We start from the raw sequence: 19,272 nt of genomic DNA, 5'->3' as shown, positions 1-19,272 counted from the left end.
AACTGAAATTAATATTGTGGATTTAAGCACAGTGCAGAGAAATATATTCATGTGCTTGAGATTTCAAATTAAATACCTTAACAAAAACCTTTCAGGTATGTTAAAATAGTGACATAGGAGTGTTAATTGCCAAACATATAGAAAAGTTATTCCACCACAATAATGCACTCAGTAATCATTTTATTTCCTTGTAATTTTTCCCCCTTGTGTTTTCTACAGGATATAATCCATTTACCTAGATTTTGTGTCCTAATTAGCCTCACAGAATATTTCAGAAATCATGACCCACATTGCTTAATGAGTCCAGGGTTTCTGTTTGGGGTGATGAAAAAATTTTGAAAAAAGTGCTCATGGTTGCACAAAATTGTGAATGTAATTAATACTACTGCACTCTGCACTCAAACTGGTTAAAATGGCGAATATTATGCTAGATATAATATCGCAGTTTTTAAAAAGTATGTAAAATTATGCCCACCCATTTTTTTTCTTCCCCTTTGACAAGTAAAATGCTGGCAGATTTCCGAGTTTGTAATGCTAGAAGATTTAGTGTGGAGTTTATTTTTCACAGGGCTCAAAACCCAAAACTTTTAAGCACTGTTTAGTAATTGCAATAATAACCCAGTAATTTGAGGGAACAATTTGGGCAGCAGAGTAGCATGTTGCTAGAACTTTAGAAGTTCTAAGGTTAGAGGTCACTTTTCAGGCTGAGGTGCTTAAAGCCCTCTAAGGAACACAAAAGCCTCCTGGTAATTTCCTATTCCCTAGAAAGGAGGACAGCAGCAGATAGTCCATGACTGATTGTGACAGATGGATTACTTTCCACATGCACACCCTGCCCTCAGGGAGCTCGGGTGAAAGCAAGAGTGAGCCTGTCACCTTCTCCACAACTACCTCAGGGTGTGATGGAGCAGCTGCTTCCACTGGGGCGGGGCTACATCAGGACACTTCACTGAGGACCAGGTTTGAGGTGTTAATGAAAAGCTGAGATGAATTTGGAAGGGCCACGAGGACTGTGAGGACAGGACCATGGGACCACAAGGATGGAATGGGCTTTAAAAAGGGCGGCAGACCCCTTTTTTAGGTCGAAGGGGATTTTTGGTTTTATTTTTTAAATAGTCCAGGCTCAAAAAGTGGAACTACCATGTGATCCAGCAACCCCATTTCTGGATATATGCGCGAAGGAAATGAAATCATTATGCCAAAGAGCTTGAATGTTCAGTGTAGCGTTATTCACCATAGCGAACATGCGGAGTCAACCAGCATGTCCTTCTATAGATAAATAGATAAAGAAATACGGTACAGGACTGAGGTTAAAGTGGTAAAGTTTTTGCCTGCGGGTGCAAGTGAGGCCCTGGATTCAATTCCCAGCACAAGGAAAGAAAGAAAGAGAGAGAGAGAGAGAGAAAGAAAGACAAAAGGAATGAGGGAGAGGAGGGAGGGAAAGATGAAAGGAGGGGAGAGAAAGGGAAGGAAGGAAAAGAATGGAAGGAAGAAAAAAAGGTGTGGTAGATATCCAGTGGAATACTACTCCACCCTGAAAAGGAAATCTTGTCAGGGGTGAACCTGGATGACATTCCATTAAGTGAAATAAGTAAGCCAGGGACAGGAAGACAAATGCCTCACTCACAGGTGAAATAGTCATACTCACAGAAGAATAAAAGGGTAATTACTAGGGACTGGTAGGGAGGGGAATTCAAAAGTGAGATAGGCTTTCTGTTGAGTACATATCACTTTGAAACGTTGAAAAGTCCTCAATCGAACCATTGAGAAGTCTGTATATCAAAGTGACATTTTGGCACCAAGTAACCTATCGGTCCCAGTGGTCAGCTAGCGTGTCACAGCTTGAGATGTCTGCTAGTTGCCTTCCTGAGACATTGAAACCCACCCTCTACCTCGCCTTGGTTATGTCCTCTTCTTAGATCCCCACCTTCTGCTCCGCTTGTTTGGGAGGCATCCATGTCCAGAATGTTCTGGCCGCTCTGGAATCCCTGTTGTGCTGAAACCTGTATGCAAGACAAACAGACATTCTCGGGAGGGGCCAGACCCTATCTGGAGAATTCCAACCACTCCACGGAACAAAAGTCACTCACCTGGCGTGTCAGAGGAGACCAAGAACGCCAGGCATCTGAAGTAGGGGGAAAGGCAGCGCAGCTTTTTGTCTTTGTTGAGATGCAACTAAGCGGGCCAAGTGCATTTTCTGAGCCAGTGAGCCCTGGCTGTGTTGTAGGAAGGGAAGGCATGTGCTTCTTTATAGTTGGCTGTGGAGAGCTGGGCAGGCTTAGCTCTCAACTCTGACACTTGCTTTGTGTCTTTGAGCAAATTAAGCTCTGTGCTGCAGGGTCTTCATCTGCACACTAGGGCTTTTCACTGCATCACAGAGTTGCTGTGAGGATTTCCTGAGATAATGTGTGTAGTAAAATGCCTATGCATGGTGGCTGTTCAGTTAATAACTCACTGTTGTCATCTGTATCATGTGTGTTTTCTGTAAAGAAACCGGCATACTAGCTAAGCCACAAAGCATATGGGGAGAGTTCTGGGACCCAGTTAGATTACAGTTGTCCCTCCATATCCACAAGAGACTGATTCTAAGCCCTCCCTTCGATACCAAAATCAAGCCCTTTAAATAAAATAGTCATGTCCCTTATATAAAATGGCGTAACATTTGCATATTTTAAATCATCTCTGGATTACTTATAATACCTAGACAATGTCAATGCTATATAATTAATTATTCTACTGTATCATACAGGCACGATTTTCCCCAATATTTTCCACCCCTGGTTGATTGAATTTGTGCATGCAGAGCCCTCAGCGGTAGAGGGCTGACCGTATGTGGTACAGTAGGGAAGGGATGGAATGGCTAATCTCCTCTAGTTCAGTGCCTGCTTTTGCATCTGCAAGAGGCAAGTTAGTGGCTAAAGACCTGGAGCCAGGTTGCCTCTGTTCCAGCTTCATCACCTACTGCTGATGACTTTGGGTGAGTAAAACTCTCCGAACCTCACCTGTGAACTGTAAAATGGACACACAAGAATGCTGGCCTCATAGACTTCTTTGCAGAGTAAATGTGATTGGGTTTAGCGATCACCTGATCTAAAGCCTGGCCTATCCTAAATGATTAGCAAAGCTCTTGACCATCATCAGCCTTAGCCAACACCTCTGAAGGCTCTGGTCTCTTGTGTTCCTTCTCCAGCTGGACCAGATTCATACCCATCACCAGCTCCAGGACCACTGTGTGAACGGGCTTTGGCATATGACAGGTCTCTTCCACAGGGATGCCTTCACACTTCCTTTGTGATCTACACATTTTAAAAAGCACAAATACCACAAGGCAACCCACTTCTGACAATGCTTGAGAAACCCTACTGTTGACTGGCCACCCGCAGAGAGAGCAAGTGTGAACTACCTCTGGGTGAGGGCCCAGCTTGTCCTGGTCGTGGGGTCAAGCTGCCTTTGCACGCCGCCTGTTAGGCAAACCTCCTGACAGGCTTATCAGAGAGGTGTGCTCATTTCCTATGGCTGCTGTAATAAAGCATTGCAAGCTGAATGGCTTAAAACAATAGCAATTTATTCTTTCACAGTTCAGAAGGTCAGAAGCCTGAAGTGAAGGGTGGCAGTGTTGGTTCCTCCTGGCAAATGAGGGAAAATCTGTTTCCTGCTTTTCTCCTAGCTTTTCTGTTGGTTACTAATGATCTTTGGAGCTCCTTGGCTTGTAAAGTGACTCACTCCAGTTTCTGCCTTGATTGTCAGGCGGAATTCTCCTTTGTGTATGTCTGATAAAGACACTGGTCCTCAGAGTAGGACCACATCTTCATACATTATACCTGCAAAGACCCTCTTTCCAAACAAGGTCACATTCTGAGCTTCCAGGTGGACGTGAATTTTGGAGTACATGATCCAAGCCATGACTGTATTAATTGTGCCCATTTAACAGATGAGGAATCTGAGTCTCAGAGCAGAAAATCCATTCCACAAGTATCACATAGTTTGTGATGCCAGAAGGTTCAAAGACTTTGAACTTCTTTTCTCTAGACTTGTGTCCTTCCCAGTGGGTCACCTTGCCACACGTATACACAGAGAAGATAGTAAGGGTCTAAGTCCAGGGCATCAAAATGGTCAGCAGCAGGCGGCCACAGATCAAAGGGGCCATTCCAAGTAAACAGGATGAGACAGAGGCAAGCTTTGACCCCTTTCCTTCTTGCTGGTTCTCAGACTTTATCCGGTTTCCAGAGTCAGTGTGATTTATTGGCTCTCACAGTGCTCCGCTCCTGGGATTCCAAGGCCAGGCAGAGAGATGGCTCATAAATGAGAAAAGGTCGAGGTCAGGTTTGGCTGGCATCAGGTGAAGGAAAGGGGCTTTTTCTCTGCACAAAGCTGAATGCCTCTGCAACTCCATGTCCCTGGCCTCTGCTTACCATGCTGCCCTCTGGAGCGACAGTGAAATTCCATGCCTTCCTTCTCCTGCAGAGATTCCTTCCTGGCATTCAGGGCCACAAAAGCAGTGGACAGAAACAAGCAGCTAGCCCTCAGCTGTTCCCCGAGTTGCTGCATGAACTTCCCAGAGTGTGGTCTGCAGAGCCAGCCAAGGCGTGCTCCAGAGAGCAGGGCTGTGGTTGAGAGAGGCGAGATCCCAGGTGCCCCTCCTCCTCTTTTACTAAAGCCCAGGACTGAGGCAAGGTTGGAATTAAAACCAGAGTCAGGGTCTCAAGGTCAAGGGCTCATAGTTTGAGGTTTGAACTCCCAGTGCACTCTGGGTACCAGCCTGAGAATCCACGCAGACAGTGGCATCAGTCAGAAAATTTGGGAAGGGCTGGCCTGAGCCTTCACTGTCTGTTTTTACCCAGCATGCCTTGTCCCTCGGGCTGATGCCCCCAGTGCCAGTCCTGATCGAGAATCCCCACTTAGTCCCTGCAGAGCAGCCTTCTCAGATGGCCATCTGGACTTTCCTGGAGTTCTCTGGTCCTGCCAGAGACTGTCAGAGGTCTGCTGGCTGCAGTCTGGCTTCACATGTGCTCTGTGCTTTTGAAGAAACTTGAGGAAAGGCTGTGCCTGAGCTCAGAGTGGGTGGCGAAGCCGTGCTGATGGAGCAGTAGACGCAGTTGTAACCCTAGTAGAGCCCTGTAGAGTTTCCTTGCAGTCTGTAGGCAGGTGATCCCATCAGATGAACCGTTTTCCCTATTGGGAAAGGTAGGTCCTTTTGTTAAGTGTTCTCAGAACACACTAGTGTTTTGCTTAGGAAGCGCCTCTCATGACTCTTTCTTCTCCCGAGCTGTGATGTTGTCTTTGGTGAGCGAGGGTCTGCTGTTTAACACCATTTTCCTTTGACGAAGGAGGAGCTTGGTAGGTGAATCTGTTGGAGAGGCTCGATTTGTTTCCTGGACTCAGCGCCGTTCTGCCAGGCAGGTGCCTATGCCACTGAGCTATGTCCCCGGCAACATTTCTTTCTTTCTTTTTTTGGTACTGGGAATCAAACTCAGGACCTTGCATTTGCCAATCAGTGCCAATCTGAGTCCCCTGCTGACCTCAGACTCAAAGGGCCTGTCCCAAGATAGGAACTAGGGGGCAGCAAGGCAGGAATCCCCAAGCAGAATGAGCTTGAGTTCTGGATTTGGGACGTCCTAAGTGCAGAGTTACCATCTGTCTCAAACCCTAGCATTCACTGAGCGCAGCAGAGGCATAGATAGCATTTTTCCTTGCAGAAGGCTAGATTGAGCAAGCCTGAAACACTATTTTTGAAACTTTGCTGAAAGCTTTTAAAATATTTTATTAAAACAAAACATTGACTCCAATTCAGTAAACCCCACTGTGTGCGTGTCTTCCGGGTGGGTGATGAGATTACTAGGTTGACTTACCCATGCATTGAAACTGAAGGAAGCAAAGAAAAATATTATTTAGAGTAATTGATAAAATCAGCCTCCAGATTGGTTCTTTCTTGGCTGATCAGACCTTGAGAAACTCATCACTGGGATTTTCCTGTGATGCATTTCGCCTGTGACATAGCTCATGAGATTCTATGACATTTGACACCCGACCCCGAGAAACCAAGTTACTCAGACTGTTTTACAACTTTTCTGGGAATGGAGAGCTTATGAAAGAGGAATGTCTGTGTATAGCAGAGAGCTGATTGCTTAGCTTCCATGGAAAAGGACGCTTATATTGTCTTACAGCTGTGAAAAGTGAGAGTCTGTTCTTACATGAATGATACACACTTCGGAAGAGAAGGCCAGGCTTTGATGCGCATCTGCTCGCCTTGGCTGAGTGAAAGCCTCACCGATCCATGTGATACAGAATGGAGACACAAAGACTTCACTATGTGGTGGAGATGTAGCTCAGGGGGCGAGCATGTGTGGGGCCCTGGGTTTAATGCATAGTTCCCCCACCAAAAAAAATTCTTTTTCTAAACCTAAAAAGTAGATGCCCCTGGCCTTTAAAAAAGTCTGTATTTACATCTCAAGTTTGTTGATCTATACATGATTATTTTCAAGTATTGCTTTTTTAATTATAACAGCAATATGTGCCCACTAGGGAAAGCCTCTATAAAATACAAATTATAGGCCCATTTCACTGTCTCAGCTTCCCTCAACACTGAGTTTCCTCACTCCTATCCTGCAGGGCAAACCACAGTTAATACTCTTTTTTTTTTTTTTTTGCTTTTTTTTTCTGGTACCGAGAATCAAACTCACAACCTCGTGCTTGCCAGGCAGGTGCCGTGCCGCTGAGCTAAACCCCAGCCCCTACCACAGTTAATATTCTAATGTGATTCTTCCAAATTGGGTATGAATGATATCCTTGACATTGATTTAATCTCATCCAGGTGCCTACTTGCTCATCAGGGGTACCTTATTTCCTTTTAGTTCTTGCCTTCCTATCTGTGTTTTTATTTATATCATTAAATACTTCATTCTTTTTTCAGGAGCTAAGCATAGCTACCCCTGATATCCAGTGCCTCCTTCTCATTCCAGAGATGTTATCAGTTCCCTAGTTTTCAGAAATAATCAATGGACACACAAGTATGCATTCATGCATACATATACATGTACAGAGAAAAATTTGTATATGTAAGATTATGTTCATCCTTATTAACAACAGTTAGTGTACGCTATATAATATTATAGAATACTTGTTAGTCCTACTCTGTTCAAGGTTGCTTAATATTTATTCCATTTTATGAATATGTTAGTTTCCTATTAGTGTAGGTTACTTGTGGCTTTTATTATTGTAAGCAGTGCAGCAGTGCAGATGCTTGGATATGCATCACTTTATACATGTGCCACTATGTCTGCAGTGTAAGTCCTTGGAAATAGAGCCTACTAAGTCAAAGAGACTGTGCACTTTAAAGTTGGATACAAATTGACTTCTAAATTCATGGAGCTGGATGAGGGAACGTTGTTCCTCATATGCTGGTGACTAATTTTATAGGTAGAAACATATAATTTTGTTTTGTGCTTTTTTAAATAAGTTGAGATTGAGACTCTTTTCAGATGTCTAAGAACATCTGAAAAGATGTTTACATTTCTTTACTGTCTATCCATATCTTTTTATGTTTGGGTTATTGGTCTTTATTGATTTATAAGTATTCTTTATATATTATTAGTATTAGGCCTTTGTCCTATGTGTTATAAATACATTCCCAGTTTACGTCTATCTTAGCCACCATTCATTGGATCCTTTTGCTGTAGACAAGGTCTGTAGTGAGCACCTAATGCTTCACAACTGCTCTCCAAGACTGTAGTGCTACTACACCATTTTACAGAGAAGGAGGACCTCAGGACTGTTGGATACCAAAGTCCACTCCTAGCCGAAACTTCTCATCCCTTTTCGCACAGACATTCTTACAGCATCTTTCCAAGTCGCTGTGCGGTTATGGTAAATATCCTCTCTAAACTTCACAGCACCATCTATCACTTATGGAAATCATCTATCACTTATGGATAAGATGCTGATACACATTTTCATTGTCTTTTTTATTTTTTGTGGTACCAGGGATTGAACTCATGACCTTGCACTTGTCAGGCAGGCGCTTATGCCACTGAGCTATTTCCCTAGCCCCACATTTTCATTGTCTGCAGATTTTTCACTGTTATAAGATTACAGGTCCTTTCTCTGAAGCTCTGTCCTCCACCATGCAGCAGGATGGCCCTCATTCTCCTGCAGCGGGTGATAGGATTATACAGTGTGAGGGAGGGAGCAGAAGGACTCACAGGAGACTCAGGGCACACATGGGAGTGCCTCAGAGGACGGGGCACTGCCTGCGCCTGCTAGGTTTCTCAGCTCCTTTTCCTTAAATGCCATCCCTAGCATCATCTGGTTCTGGAATGGGGCATGTATGATTGAAAAATTCTCTGAATGTTTAAATTTTTAAAAAAAATTATTATAATAAAAAAACACAATGCCATTAATTCTCCTCAAAATACCGCCTGCCTCCTAGCCACTTTCCGAGGCAGCTTTGGAAGTCCTCTTTCATGAGAGTCTTTAGTTGGGTTGTTATGGCTGCTTCTGTGCCCTAAATTGATCCAAAATATTTACCTTCCATGGTCATTTTGACTTTGGGGGAAGAGCCGTAAGTCGCACGATAACAGGTAAAGTGAATAAGGTAGGTGAGGATACACAGTAATGTCTTTACGAGTGGCCTTTCTGTTGGATGGTGCTTGCCTTCATTGTTGCTTTTAATCACACAGGACAGAGGACTTCCAGAACTGCTTCTGAAGGTGGTAAGCATGACGGGATAAGTGCATTTGAAGGTAGAGGGGGAGTATTTTGAGCAGGATTAATGGCAACAGGTCTTTTGCTGTAGTAAATTTTAAAAGTATAAATACGTCCCATATATCTGATTACACCCCTACATAGCAGGACTCCAGACCCTCTTCTCTCTCCGTTTTGAGCAACAATATTGGCGACAGTAGAGCACACATTGGGAGGTGGCAGGATACACTGGGAAGCAGGGAGCTGGCAGGCTACTTCTTTCTCTGTCGAATAACGTTTCTTACAGGAATAAATGAACTCCTGATGCATGCGAAGGCTGAGCAATCCATCTGTTTGTGTGTTTGTTCTTCTGTATTCTTTTAAACCTCCTGTTCTTTAGTGCCCCGAACATCAGAAAGGTGTAGGTGGCTCTGGATGTTCCTTCAGCCTTTTAAACAAAAGACCCTGGTGCTGTTTGACTTCTCTCATCCGTTGTGTCTTAATGCATGGAGGACTGGGTGTGTCTTGGTTTCCCACACTTTACCCAGTGAGGGATTTCTTTGGGTAAACAAGCTCCTATTTGAAATTGTAAATCTTCCCGTGGAGCTCACATCTAAGTATACATTGTTTGAAAGAGCTGCCTCTGTGCTGAGATAGGAAACCTGTGGAGATGAGAATTGGAGGAATCCACCTGAAAGGTAGGGGGAGAAAGGCCGAGCCTGGGGCTCTGGGAAGACTGGACAGCTTTGGTCATTTAGCAGGGCCATCTGGAGTTGTCCAAAACCCAGGCTTCTTTCACTGCATGCTTAAATCAGGCATTGGAGCAGCATAAAAAGCTGCAATCCTCCAGGGAAACTTCTCATGCTACCCCTCTCTCCTTACAATTCCAGGAGGAGGGCTGGGTTTTCCTGCTTTTAAAGGCATCCCCTCTGCCTTGCTGGCCTCCATCCAGTCCTTCTGACCCCATCAAATCTGTTTTTGGAACATTCTGTCACACAGAGGTACTAGTAACTGGAGGCCATTATAAATCGGGTGGTTACATTTAGCAGAACACAGTTCTTCCAGTAAAGACAAAGTTCTGACAGGGGGCTTATCTAAGACAGAGCAATCTTACTTCCCGAAACTCTTGAAAGCGCTTTTGGCAAAATATCCACAATCAGTTTGGGAAGCTGCTCCTGTTGCCGTCTTGCTCTCTCTCTCTCCACTCCGCCCATGTAGAACTGCTTCACCTTGGCCCAAGCTTGGTGCTAAAGTCACAGATCAGGAGAACTGAATTTTGAGGGTTCATCTAGTTGGAGTCTTTCATTTTGCAGTCTAGAAAACTGACTCAAAAAGGAGTTACAGTCTGCCTACAGTTACACAGCAGTGGGCCTGGGCTTCCAAACGCTCCTATTGCTGCCTTACATGATAGATGCTTTTAAAGTTTTCCTTTGACCTCTTCTGTTTAGCTCAGAATACCTCCCCGGGTCTGCTCCCTCTCAGCCTCCCAGTGGCTTCCAGGGGCAGAGCCCTGCAGAGTGGATTGGATTATGAGCTCCAGCCAGAACTTTGTTTCTGACCAGCTGTGTGTGCCTGGAGAGGAGTTGGCTGCTGTGGGCTGGGGTCTCCCCACCCGCTCCCATAGAGAGGATGAGAACCTTCATTTCTTCATTTAATGGCAGGATTAAATAGGGGCATGGGGGTACATAGCACTGATCTGGCACCCAGTAGCTGTGAAATAGGTATTGTTGTACAATGATCATTTTTTTTTGGTACTGGGAATTAAACTCGTGACCTTGCGCTTGCCAGGCAGGTGCTGTGTGTGCTGCTGAGCTATTTCCCAGCCCTGTGTGATGATCATAATGACATCGAGTGTCTTCAAACCCAGCTCCTGGGAAATTGCGATTTGCTTGCGAGCCAGCGAAGAGCAAGTGTCAAAACAGCTTCGCTTCCCCCAAGCTTCATCACACCCCAAAACTCCCCCAGAGACTTAAGCAGAATATCAGGTTACAGCACCAGAGGGAATTAAACTGGCGGCACAGATTTATTTTTGTGAACTCAGAAAATCCACTCCCCAAGCTCAGAGTCTGTGCCTGGGGAAGAAGAAGGATGAACAGCAGCGAGGTGTTGCCTGCCAGCTGCCGCCCTGATCATTTCTGTCAGAGGACGCTGTGCTCATCCAGTGTGGGATGGCTCAGTTTATGCTTGGGCAGCCTCAACCTAGCTTGCTGGTTTCATTTCTCCCTCTGCCTCAGAGTACAAAATGTGTACAGAGCACTTTTCTGGAATATGTAACACTGACTTTGCCAGAGTGATTTTCTAAGCACTCTAATTTTGCAGAAGTGTGTGTGTGTGTGTGTGCGTGTGCACGCATGCACATGCATGTAAGCGTGCATGCAGGAATAGAAGTGTGTGATTGTGTATTTTTAGTGTGTGTGTTGGTTTGCTAGGACTGCCCTAACAGAGTGCCACAAGTTGGGGGACCTAAATGACGGAAATTTTTAGTGTCACAGTTGGACAGGCCAGAAGTGCAGTCAGGCTGTCCTCAGAGTTGGTCCCCTCTGAGAGCTGAGGGAAGCCTCTGTCCCAGGACTGTCTTCCTAACTATAGCTGTCTTTTCTCTGTCTCTTCCCTCTACTTGCATCTCAGTGTCTGAATTTTCTCTAGTTAGGAGTCCTACTGGATTAGGGCCAAGCCTTATGACCCAGTATGACAGCAAACTTGATTTCTCTGTAAAGATTCTTCTCTCCACAATGAGCTTCAGCAGTTCTGCATGTTAGGGATTCAACATTAAGCTCATGGGGAAGACACAGTCTATGTATGACAGTGTACATGTGTGTGTGTGTGTGTGTGTGTGTGCAGATTTGTGTTTAGTGAACTGTGTGTTATCTCTGGGGTTCCAGATCATGTCTTCCAACTTCTTAGCAAACAGTACTTGAAGGCATATATAATTTCTCTTTTTATGCATAAGGTGGATTTAAAACAATTTATTTTCCCCACAGATCTCGTGGGTATAATGGAATGGGTGTGATTGTATAAGGGGTCCCAGGTACCACCCCTGCCTCTTTGGTGGAGAACATCTCATAATGAGCTGGCAGTTATTGGCTATTTATTTTTGAGATGAGTTCTCACTATGATGTCCAAGCTGGCCCCAAAATCCTGGGTCCAACTGGTCCTTCTGCCTCAGGCTTACAAGGAACTGAGGCTGCAGAGCGCACCCCTGTGCCCAGCACTGATTTCTCACTCTTAAGCAAGTGATGTCCTCCTTTGGTGTGTGACTTCCCCACCTCATTTTACGCTGGGCTGCTGAGTGGCATTTTGAAATGCCTTTGGCTGCACAGCGGAACATTCCAGTTCTTCCCAAGGGCCTCATTAAGTCAAAGTTCCCAAAGTGCTCCCTGTGCCTTGGGACCACTAGGCCAGTCATCGAGAACCCCCCTGATATTTCAAATAAATTTCATCATATGGGAAAAAAGTCATTCAGGTGCTGTAAACATCCGTAGACTTCAAGCTGGACCTACTGTAGTCATTTCTCCTTTGACCCGTGTGTTTGAAGGGCCCATGGAGGTGGTATTGGCCAACTTCCAAACCACCCAGGGCCTCTGCTGCCATCCTTGGCTATTTATTTCCCTTCACCAGAACAACCAAACCAGAAAAGCTGCCCCTGCAGGACCATGCATGGTATTTGTGGTCTTTTCTGCATTCAGTTTATCGTAAATCTTAGTTCTGTTTGTCTCCATTTATGAGGGAAATGAATACCACTTCATGGTGTTCAATTGTCCAGGAATTCTGACTGACAGTATTTCTAGGCACTCAAAACCTAAGTGTATGCCCCCAAATTTCTAGGTCAGCCTAGAATTCCAGGGTGTGGGATGGGTAGACCTGGAGGCAGGGCTGGGAGTGAGTGGACATCCCCAGGTAGGGGACCTTGATGAAAGTTAATATTCCACAAGACGTAGTGTGGTTCTGGTATCCAATTTTGTGATGAGCAAGAGTATATGATGGGCATGCTTGTGACACTCGTGTCTCTACCCTAGGCAAATGCAGAACTGTCTTGGTGGTGGTAGAAGACTATTGTTAATTATGGGGAAGCCACTTCCCCCCAGACATTTCTTAAAATTAGAGCCCTCATCTCTGATTTCAGATTCATCTGTTTCAGCATGAGATGTCATGCAGTCATTTAACTAACGTACAGAAGCCCTTAAATAAAATGAAAAATGCTTGCAAAGTAATGTGGAGTAAAAAAAAGAGTGGTTACCAAGGTCAGTATACTGCTGTATTAAATATGTATTTCTAGAAAGAAGAGGATGGAATGCAATAAGACAGTAACTGTTTTTCTCTGAATGGAACTATAAAAGCTGTCCTGAATATTCTGTTTAAATGGAGATTTCCTTAGGATCTTTCAGATTTTTTGTAGACTCAATACAACTAGGATAGTCATTCTCTGCTTGTCTCAAGATCTGTTTTCAGAATCTCCAGAAAGCAGACTCATATCAACATTTTCAAGCTGCACTTTCTGGCTGGGCCCATGAGCCTGCCAGAAGCAGGCTGGGGCCGCCTATGACAAGAGAAGCCCATGGCTTTCCAGGCCTGGCAGCCAGGGAGGAGCCAGGCTTCTCTGAATTGGGTTGAAGTCTTTCTTAGTATGAATGACCTTTTAGGGAGCAGAGGGAGGGCCAGCGGTGACATCACAGTCTTCAGTCTAGAGGCTTGAAAGGAATTTGTCCAGTGGGAGCGAGAGTGTGCCCTGGAACCTGTCGGGGGGAAAAAGAGGCAGTTCTGACTGAGGACGGCTGAGGAACACTCTGGGCGTTTGCCTTGGGCGCAGGGTAAGCCTCGGCTGCTGACCGCCTTATTGTCCTTTTCTTTCTAATCTGAAAGGAGTCCTTGTGGAGGAGGGTTCAGAGTCTGGGGTAATGCTGTGCTGTGGAGCCTTTTGTGCTAGAGTGTGGACAGCCGAGCTCAGATTAGTGACTTGCTTCTTCTCCTACTCCCCTTGCTCCTCCTCCTCTTCCTCCTGCAAATCTTACAAAATATCCAGCCTTTATGCTAAAGGCGGAAGAAGCTTCTCAACACACATTCAGTATAAAGCAGTGCAAGTCATCTGTGGCAGAAATGCTTTGAGGATGATGCATAGGCGTGCACGCGTGCGTGCGTGCGTGCGTGCGTGCGTGGGCGACGGAGTATTTGTGTGCTCTTTTCCAGAATGGAAATGTTTACCAAGGGACCCGGGGATTCTGGCAACTGGTTTTCTAGTTATTATCTTGCATTCGTTTGAGGGACTCGCTGAGGATGTGTACAGGTAGCCTTCTGTTTCCATGTTGTGAGGCTCACCACATCCACAGGGAGATGTGGCACCTTCGGGGACTGTGAGAGCCTGTGTCCTGAAGGTCCTGTCGGGGAGGGAAGGTGAAATACATCAGCTCTGTTCACAGCCACAGGATCTTCTGTGCACGGAGGGTTAACTTCACGTACATCTGGCAGTGTATTCTCCGCTCTCGGTTCTGCCACAGTATTGTGGATTCTACCTCAGGTCTGCAGTGATGCTCAGCTTTGGCCCCTGCCATCCTTGGTTGGTCGGACACAAATCTAATATACTGAACTACTTTAAAACCCAGAGAGATTTGGCGAAGTTATAAAGAACCAAAGCTGGGCTTGCGTTTGCTTTTAGCAGAATCAGTACCTCTGGAAACTTCAGGCTGTGGGCACCAGAGTTCTTGTTGTGGCCTCACTCCTGCTTAGTTCCAGGGATGGGAACATCCCTGCCAAATCCGTGAAGAGGGCCTCTGGCAATGCCATGGGAGAGCCCTGGATGTCTTACTTTAGTTCAGGGGAGCCCCGGGAGCCCCCAGCAGTTCTCTATCACTGCGGCAGCTCTGATCTCCAAGAGATGGATAGAAACAACTCTCTCACCATTTACTGCAGGAAAGTCCACAGCTCCCTTCCTTCCCTCTCCTCCTTACCACTCACCCCACCAGTCACGGCTTCTCCAGTTTTTTTTTTTTTTTTATAAAGAGCCTGAGCTGTAAATGTGTTAATCAAACAGCACCTTAACATTTTCCAGATGTGCAGCCTGACATCTACACCAGTGATTTTTCAGCGGGCTGTGGTGCTGGGGACACGCTTTTACCTTCAAAGTGGACCACTTTCCTTCACAGCAACATGAGCTTTTTCTCTCACATCCAGTGAGTTTTTTCTCTCCGGGCCAGCGTGGGAGTTCCAGAGTGTTTTCACACTTCCTTGAGCTGTGCCTGAGGTATGAGCCAGGGAGAAGAGTAGCACCAAACCCACAGACACTCTCACAAAAAGGCTGGGTCTGGCCACCGAAAGATTGTTGTTGTTTTTTTAAAAGGACTGCCCAGTCAGTTTAACTGTAATGGCTTCGTGGTGGGAGGTCAGTGGGAGGGGAACTGAGTAATCAGTATTAACCCTTTCAGGGGTCACAGCACTGACCCAGGCTTCTTGGTCTGAATGAAGCCTGCAGCTGCCCCAAGAAAGCTTGGGCTCTGAAGTCTGGCTGTGTGCCTCCCAACAGCTGGAGGGGTCTCTGGCCTCCTGCCGGAGTGGCTTGGGTCCTGGTTTCCCACAGTCTACACAGGCCCTTCGTGTCACAGGCCGGAAGCAGCTCTCCTGGGGGCTGAAGAGGAAGGACTGCTTGTGTCTGCAATGTGGCCCCGATGTCATCAGGCCTCTGTGCTTCCCCCTAAGGTAGAAACTAACAACGGAAGCCTTCCTGCTCTCTGTGCTGTCTTGGCAGGGTGGAAAGGGCCAAGCAGAGTCCTGCTGCCGTCCTCCAGCCTGCTCAGGGTAGGCCCAGCTTTCTTCAGGACCCTGTTTTGGCCTGAACTATTTGTACCATTGAAAAGGACTATAATCTCTCCAGTAGTTGCTGCGGCATTTCCTTCGCCTTGTGTCGTTTGTTCTTTTTATGTGAATTGGTACTCTCCTTCCGAGGCTGTGAGCTCCTTGCTGGGGAGCAGGAAAGCACCTCAGAGCTCTAGGGAACCCCAGGCCCCCAGGCCTAGGGCATGGCATCCTGCATGGTTCTAAGGTAGGCTTATGGGTAGAAGGCAAGGTTGTAGGACAGTATTTGACCTCTTCGACCTCTGTGTTCCTCTCCCACACTCCTGGTTTCCTCAGACCACCTGCCTGTAGCTTCACCTGTTTCCTCCAAGGTCACTGAGATCCAGCTGATGCTGGTCTCCAAGCATTAGCACCGGCCAGGTTGCACACCTTCCTCCCATGATCCTTTGTGATGGAGATATCTGGGTTCAGAAAGCTGTGAGTCCAGGAAGAACCATGCACCCATGCATAACCCACGGAAATAGTTCTTCGCTATATGCTGGTGGCGCTGTGTGTACTAAATATAGGTCTTATGAAAGTGAGGGAGGGGAAGAAAGGGAACCGGGGTGGTTCTTTGATTTCCTAGCTATGAGCAAGTTTTATTTTATAGCATTGCCTCTGTTCCTAGGCCAAGAGTGAGTGTATGTTTCTTGATGGAACTTAAAAATAACTGGATTAAAGGATCAGGTCACTTATCACCTGGGGAAAAGCATTTCTAATTTCAATATCATGGCTTTCGTAGGAAGTGATCGGGGTTATTCAGATCCAAGAAACCTGGCTGTGCGGCAGGCGGCTGATGTTTGAGTAATTTGGGTCACACTGTGCATTTAGGCTGGGAGCTTCCGAGGTTGTAATAGATCACTGACGCTGTCAAGCGGTCACAGCCTGTGGATGGTGGCAAGAGGGGAAGCTGGCTCTACGGATGGAGAGGAGCTTCGACATCTTGTTTGTCCTTGTGGAGAAGGACACTCTTCTGGAGTCTGCCTGGGCCCAACCAGATCCAGCAAGGAAAAGTCCTTCTGGTAACGATGTGCTCCGGTGCAGCCCATGCACACTGCCATACGTCATTCACTGCAGCAGGAGTCAGGGCTTGATGTGTTTTCTGTCCAAACTAAAGAGGCTTCTAGAATCCCACCTGTGCCACTGGCTCTGTGGTGTTATTGGGGAGTCACAGCCCTTTCTCATGGTAATGTGGGATTGGAGTAGTTTATCTGTCTGGAAAGCTGTCAGAAGAAGTGAACAATCCAACTCTGAGCTAGCCCAGAGGCTGAAATACCCAGGCCATGGAGAAGCCCCATTTCTAGCAGGAGGGTGTGATAGGTATAGTAAGTGTAAGAATCTGTTTTTGTTTTTTTGGTCTTTTTGAGACAGGGTCTCTGCTATGCAGTTCAGGCTGGGCTTGAGCTCACTTTGTAGTCCAGGCTGGTCTCGAACTCGTGACGATCCAACTGCCTCAGCCTCCCGAGTGCTGGGATTATAGGTGTGCGCCACCATGCCCAGCCCCAATGTATTCCTGGCTTAGCAAATGTAAGACTCTGAAACCAAGTCTCTGTGGAGTCTTCCTCTGCTCCAGTCTCAATAAAGAAAAGGGCCACTGACTCTTCAAGTCAGATTCTGAGTTTCAGGTCACCTGTAGAGATCAAGAGCACAAAGATCAACCAGACAGCCAAATATTCTCCTGATCTATTCATTCTTCCTAATATTCCCAGGCCATTTCGGCAACCTCCTGCCATTGAGAGTATCTTTTGATATACTGGGGTAGAATTAAGAACTGGTCTTCATATACTAGCTGTGCCACTTTCTAATCTGGTGTGATCTTAGGGAAAAGTCCCTCAGCTCAGAAGTTTCAAAACTGCAGTCAAGTCTGGTCTTTTCATCCTCACAGAGGAGTCCCGTTTCTGTGTCAGCTGAGATTATGTATGTGCATGTGCTGTAGAGTAATAAGCTATTAGACTTACATTAGCCATTTAACAGGGATGTGACACTCGTAGTGAGGCCACAAGGTAGACGTGCCCTGTTCATGTAGACATTTATGTAGCTAGTTGAGTACTGGGCATAGGCAGGTTTGGTTCCATACAACATACGACCCCACCTCTACTTCCCATGTGACAGAATCCCCAGGTCTGGGTGGTTCTTGACTGACCATTTCTATTGCATCTTCAGATTTGACCTTTAAGGACATTTTATAAAATTATTCCATTTGCTTCAGCATCAAGTACATCATTCTAATTGTGTTTCTCTTCAACTAAAATTAATGTTTAGGAGTCTGGGAGGGGAGATTAGGGAGATAGGAGATACTCCTGTGTGTCTTATTTATTTCACTCGACATATTTGTCCTACAAATTGTCCTACATTGTCCTACAAATGTCTCAAATTTATTCTTGTTTATAGCCAAGTTGTATTCCATTATGTATAGATACCACATTTTCTTTATCCATTTGTCTGTTGATGGGCATACAGGCTGCTTGCAGGACCCAGCTATTATGAATTGTGCTGCTATAAACATTGGTATGCATGTCTCACTGTAATGTAATATTTTTAGCTCTTTGGAAAAGATATCTCAGAGGGGAATATCTGGGTCATGTGGAATTTTTAATTTTAGTTCTTTGAGAAATCTCCATGCTTATTTCCATAATGGATGTACTAGTTTACATTCCCATCAACAATGTAGAAGGGTTCCTTTTTCACCACAGGCACATCAGCATTTATTATTTTTTGACTTCTTGATGATAACTGTAATTTCTGGTTGTCTTAACTCATGCATTTCTCTAACGGTCAGAGATACTGAACATTTTTTTCACATGTTTGTTGGTCATTTGTACTTCTTAAGAGAAGTATCTGTTCATTTCATTTGACCATTTCTTGATTGGGTCTTTTATTTTAGCTGGTCTAATTTTTTGGAGTTCTTTATATAGTGTAGACTAGCTATTAACCCTCTCCCTGAGGAATAGCTGGCAAAGTGTTTTCCCATTCTGTAGGTGTCTTTTCACTCTACTAGTTGATTCCTTTGCTGTGCAGAAGTTTTATAATTTGCTGTAATTCCATTTGTTGGTTTTTGCTATTATTTTTTGTGCAATTGGAGTTGTGTTTAGAACGTCCTTACTTATACCTATGACTTCAAGTATTTTAACTATTTTATCTTCTAGTAGGTTCAATGTGTCCATTTTAATGTTTAGAACTTTGATCCATTTTGATTTTAGCTTAGTACATGGTGAGAGCTATGGGCCCACCTTCAATCTTCTGCAAAAAAATACCCATTTTCCCCAGTTCAGTTTGTTGAATAGGCTGTTTTTCCACCAATGTATGCTTTTGTCCCCTTTGTCACAGATTATGTAGATTTATGTGTCTGAGGATGTTTCTATATCCTTTAATCTGTTCCACTGATCCACATAACTGTTTTTGGGCCAGTACTATGCCATTTTAGTCACTGTTGCTTTGTAGTATAGCTTAAACTCAGGTATTTTAGGGGCCAGGGATATGGCTCAGTGGTGCAGCACCTGCCTCGCAAGAGTGAGGTCCTGAGTTCGATTCCTGGTTCACCCTCCACCAAACAACAACAACTCTGGTATTGTGATTCCTCTTGCTTTGCTCTTGTTGCCCAGGATTTCAATGCTGTTAGTATTTTGATTGGGATTACATTGAATCTGTATAATAGTTTTGAGAATGTGGTCATTTTGCCAATATTTGTTCTGACTATGTAGGAGCAGGGGACATCTTTCTATTTTCTGATTTCTTCCTTAATCTTCTGTGTCAGAGTAGTGTAGTTTTCTA

General features: G+C 45.2%; 1 protein-coding gene and 1 long non-coding RNA gene across 8 annotated transcripts in view; one reads left to right on the top strand and one right to left on the bottom strand.

Annotated features, from left to right (window-relative positions):
• The window catches only part of LOC102017574, a 36,792-nt gene extending 33,863 nt beyond the window's left edge, over positions 1 to 2,929 (bottom strand). For 2 of the 7 annotated variants that reach the window (XR_001233604.1, XR_260639.2), the window contains exon 1: positions 1,893 to 2,924. This is a non-coding gene — a long non-coding RNA (uncharacterized LOC102017574). Of the gene's footprint in view, positions 1 to 1,892 lie in introns of all 7 variants that reach the window. The other 5 variants (XR_001233601.1, XR_001233602.1, XR_260638.2 and 2 more) reach the window with 5 other exon arrangements.
• LOC102017879 (A-kinase anchor protein 2) overlaps positions 1 to 19,272 on the top strand; it is a gene marked incomplete at its 5' end in the record, with an annotated part of 466,044 nt that overhangs the window by 409,990 nt on the left and 36,782 nt on the right.

The sequence above is a fragment of the Chinchilla lanigera genome, unplaced genomic scaffold, assembly GCF_000276665.1.
Source record: "Chinchilla lanigera isolate Chin_1 unplaced genomic scaffold, ChiLan1.0 scaffold00018, whole genome shotgun sequence".
In the NCBI taxonomy this organism is placed as follows: Eukaryota; Metazoa; Chordata; class Mammalia; order Rodentia; family Chinchillidae; genus Chinchilla; species Chinchilla lanigera.
This window is presented reverse-complemented; position numbering and strand designations above follow the sequence as displayed.